A 5,433-nucleotide genomic window follows, 5' to 3' on the forward strand; every position below is an offset into this window, starting at 1 on the left:
ATATATATATATATATATACACACACACAACTAGGTAAATCCTTTTAAAACGTGTCTATGCAGTACACAATCACACAGGTGTACGTACAGGTGTAATATAATACTCACACTTAGAGAAGATAATATACGACGTGTGTGTATACAGGAAGTGGGTACAATGATATCGTAGTAAGTTTCTAACAAACTTAGCGACTCGGTTTCAATTTTCACTCGGAACCACTTTATTCAACGTTATAGTCTTTTAGCTAAATATATATCACAACTTCCCTACTTTGATATTTCATTCTATAAATATCACGCTTTACCTCTTTTCTCTCTCTCTCCCTCACACAGACACACATGTAATCTGCACACAGGAATGTGGTCGTGCCCACTCTACTATAGTAGACTATTTCCAAACACCAGATAGTGATATTCGCTGTCTATTTATAACGATGGTTGTCGAGGAAGCACTGATACCGTTATGTTTGTATACAAAGGCTGTATCCATGCGTGAGTCCTCTCTTTTTGGGTAGTGTATATGTATGTGTGTGCATATATCTACCTATATATATTATATATATATGTGTGTGCGTGTGTGTCTGTAGAACAATAAGCTAGGCTAACAGCAGAACTTGGCACCAGATCATTATAGATTCCGAGGCGACTGCAAGTGACGTCCATCCATGTGCTTTAACAGAACATAACAAGTAACAATCTTAGCAGACAAACTTAGCGAAATTAAAAGCTCTCTCCTACTATTTTAAGAAATCTGCGAACACGCCCGATTATTATCCCTCAAAAAAAAAAACAATCACTTCTTACACGCACACACAACATAATAAATACTTTTTAAATTTTACATCCTAAAAATGCCTAGATACTTAAGAAAAAAAATTACATGTGTTTTGCGATTGAAGCGTATTGTTGCATTATTTACTCTTTCTCGTGTATCTATCTCTCTTGCATAAAACTTGCTTTAAAATAGAGACGTTTTTTTTAAAATAGAAAACATCCGAAACATAGGAATATATAACTACGAATTCCACAATAAAGACACTAAAAGTAAAAGAAAAACAAACTACAATAAATAAAATCAAATAAAATCCCAAGAAAAAGTGAAGAATCTTCGACTTACAGAATGAGATTCTTGTGTCTCCGATCTCACTGGCCTGCCGACTGACTTTAGTGAATGACTGAATGGAAGGCAGGCAGTCAGGCAAGTCAAACTACAAAAGTATTATTGCCTATCAACAAGAGTCAGCCAGCCACCCAACCAGCCAGCCAGCACAGCTGACTTTAAGAATCGGGAAGGCTGAGGCGGATGGGAGAGGGTGGTGGTGGTGGTGGTACTCGAGAGGGATACAGAAGAACCTGCTTCATCTTTGACACACACACACGCACACACAAGAACATGTATATATACATACAAAAATACATATACACACACAAAAACATGCCATACATACACACACACAGTATATAGTCATATATATATATATATATATATATATGCATACACACATATACACTCATACATATATATATACATATACAAATACACACATATTTATACACGTACATGCACACGTTTATACACACGCTTCGACTCAACGAGAACTTTTTATGTGGAGATCCGAAATGCTAGAAACAGCAGCCAAATTTTCCTCACTTCGTACCCCGCCTACTATCTTATCAAATCACACGCACCGCCTACTATCTTAAAACAAAAACAAAAACACAGAAAAGAAAGAAAACAAAGACACATTCGGCATTGTCGTCCTATATACACAAAAATGACAGGGTGGTCGTGGTTGGAATTCCTCTGATCATAGGTCTCCTGTGTTATAACTCACACTCAACATTGCATACAAACATTCATTCAAACATGCATGCACAGACACCGATTTCGTGCACTCGACCGAATGAAGGACAGAAACAACACAAACAGAAAAGAACAAACGAAGAAATAAGCGAAAGAAGAATGTGAGAGGGGATGAAGGGACGAAAACTGCTTTTAAAAGACAAGTACATCCAGACACAAACACATTCATAAACACATCCACAGACAAACACATACATATCTACACTCATTCACACACACACACACACATATATATATACATACATACACACACAATGGTACATGCAACACAGTCAGCACATTTGACTGTTGAAGTGAAAAAACAAAATGCTGGAAGAACAGAATGGATGTAAGAAAGATAAAGCAAAATGAAATAGACGGAAGGCGACGATGGGGGGGGGGGAAATTAGATAATATATATATTGTATACGCATATATACACGCATATGTGTACACAGACATATACACACATTTATACATGAATACTTATTGTTATATTTATAATTTACACATACACACACACACACATACATACATACATATATATATATATATATATATATATATAATCCCTGAGTTATGGTCTCTTAGATGACTGACGCACACACACACACACACACATATATATATATATATATATATATATTGATACTGATATACATATATACTTATATGTGTATGTGTGTGTATATATATATATATATACATATATACATATGTGTGTATGTGTTTATATATACATATAGGTGAATGTGCATATATATATAAATAGACATACACACACACACTTGTATGTGTGTACGCACAGATAAAAAGAGGGGAAGATGTCCTATGTAAGTGTGCGTGCGTGCGTGCGTGCGCGAGTATGTCTATTATTTTGAGTGACTCATAACAAAAGTAGAAAAGAAAACAAAATACTTATAATGACAAAACACACACACACACACACACACACACACCAGCTCATCACCAATAATAATGCACCCCATCACACATCACACACATAAACACACACACCATATTTGGCCTTACCTGCTCTGTCTTTTATCAGCCAGCAGCGATTTGGTGGAGACGAAGAGAGGAACTCGATGAATAAATGAATGAGATAAATACTAAATAAACGGCTGTATGGAGAAACTCCAGCATTCGAAGAAAGTTTGCAATCTCTGTTTTCCCCTCTTTTTTTTTGTCTTACCTATACCCTTAAAGTGTTAATGAGTCACCAAAGTCCGGGTCATAGACACAAAGAGTTTATACATTGTCATTTGCTTTGCTTGAAGTTTCAAACTGCGAGGGAAAAACAAGTGTTAGGGATTTTAAATTATCATACATAGGTTTTTGCACGTGCATCTCTCTCTCTCTCTCTCTCTCTCTTTCTTTCTTTCTTTTTCTTTCTCGCACTTTCTCTATCTCTGTCTCTGTCTCTCTGTCTTTCTCTCTCTCTTAAGCACACATATATGGGTGAATGCGCGCAAATGTGTATATATGTATATATACACACACACACACATGTATCGCCCTCTTTCTCTATATATCTATACATTATATATATATATATATATATATATTATACAGTGTACAGTTTCGTAATTGATGGAATCATTTAAATCTTGTGTATATTAAATGTGTGTGTGTGCGTGTGTGTGTGTGTGTGTGTGTCTGTATAGAGAAGGAAGGAAACAAAGATGCATAATTAGTATATATGTATATATAGTTATATATGCACGCATGCATATATATACTCTCACACACACACACACGCACGCGCACACTCACGCGCGCGCGCATATAGCCACAGATACACATGGTGTAGATGTATGAGCGTCTAGTTGTCCAATCAGCTGGACAACTTACAATTGAATTAACGTGCAAAGTCGCAAAGGATTTTTGCAGACACGTGTACCTTTAATTTAATTCTCAGGTGGAATAAGCGTGACAGTGTAACAAGGCAGGACCTTTGAATCATACTTACAGACCGTCTGGCAGGAAAGGTTAGGCCGACCCGAGATTATGGTGAAGGAACTTACCAAAGATAGTCTGTAATCAGATCGAACCTGGGACTTCACAGTTGCGAAACAAACTTAACCTCATACATATATATGTATATATGTGTGTACGCCTCTGTGTGTATGTGCGTATTTATTATATATGTAGTATTGTATATATTATTTTATATGTATTATTGTATACGTATTATTATATATGCATTATTGTATATGTATTATATATGCTTATAATTGTATGTGCCTATAAATACAAAGATTTACGCATGTATACACACATGTACACATAAATGTGTACAGGTGCATAGAACTTGTATAGGTATACGCATACACTGTGTATTTATGTATATGCATGTATATATATATATATATATATAAGATGGGGAAGGCCGGTTTATGGGATTACCTTAGGTTTCCCGTTCATAAAGGGTTTAGTTTTATGGCGTATTGTCATTGGGATCTGACGATACACCCTAAAGCTAAACCTTTTATGAACGGGAAACCTAAGATAATCTCATAAACCGGCCTTCCCCATCTTTAATATATATCGCTCTACATCTTAGAGTGTGCTTCTTTCGGGTTTGTTATTTTACATACGATATACATATATATATATATAAGGTGCTGACATGAGTGCCTGGAAGCAGTTTGCTTCCTAATCACATGGTTCCGGGTTCAGTCCCACTGCGTGGAATCTTGGACAAGTGTTTTCTATAGCCCAGGCCGAACAAAGCCTTGTGGGTGAATCTGGTACACGGAAACTGAAAGAAGCCCGTCGTGTATATTTATATCTATATATATATATATATAGAGAGAGAGATTTTTTAAAAATTTTACTTGTTCCAGTCATTTGACTGCGGCCATACTGGAGCGCCACATTAAAGGGTTCTTAGTCGAAGAAATCGACCCCAGGACTTTTACTTTGTAAGTCAAGTACTTATTCTATCGGTGTCTTTTGCTGAACTGCTAAGTTACAGGGATGTAAACACACCACATAAATATATACATATATATAAGTGTATTATATATATATATATATGTGTGTGTGTGTGTGTACATACATACATACATACGACAGGCTTAGTTTCCATCTACCAAATCCACTCACAAGGCTTCATTCGGCCCGAGGCTACAGTAAAAGACACTTCCCCCAATGTGCCATGAAGTGGGACTGAACCCGGAGCCATGTGGTTGGGGAGCAAGCTTCTTACCACACAGCCACGCCTGTATAAATCCATGTGTATTTATGTTTGTCTTCCACCATCGCTTGAATACCGGTATTGTTTTGTTTATCTCACTGTTATCTAGCAATTCGGCAAACAAATCCGATAAAGAAATAATTACTAAGGTCGATTCATTCGACTGAAACCTCCAAAGCGGTGCCCCAGCATGGCCGCAGTCAAATGACTGAAAGAAGTATAACATAAAAGATAAATAATATACATAGACGACTATAGTTTTGTCTACAGATGTATGTATTATGTATGTGTAACAATTGCGTGAGTGCATAAGTGCATATATATATACATACAAACACATAAATATATATACCCCACTATTTACTGACTTATATATATATATATATAT

The 5,433-nt window shown here is 36.1% G+C and overlaps 1 protein-coding gene across 2 annotated transcripts in view; it reads right to left on the reverse strand.

The window, feature by feature from the left end:
• Positions 1-3,127, reverse strand: part of LOC106881469 (protein O-mannosyl-transferase TMTC4) — a 119,142-nt gene extending 116,015 nt beyond the window's left edge. Inside the window, exon 1 of one of the 2 annotated variants that reach the window (XM_014931875.2) lies at positions 2,876-3,127. The gene's annotated coding sequence lies outside the window, so the exon portion shown is untranslated. Of the gene's footprint in view, positions 1-1,117; positions 1,264-2,875 lie in introns of those variants that run through there. The other variant, XM_014931866.2, reaches the window with a different exon arrangement.
• Between the last annotated feature and the right edge of the window lie 2,306 nt (positions 3,128-5,433).

This window comes from Octopus bimaculoides, chromosome 4, assembly GCF_001194135.2.
Source record: "Octopus bimaculoides isolate UCB-OBI-ISO-001 chromosome 4, ASM119413v2, whole genome shotgun sequence".
Classification (NCBI taxonomy): Eukaryota; Metazoa; Mollusca; class Cephalopoda; order Octopoda; family Octopodidae; genus Octopus; species Octopus bimaculoides.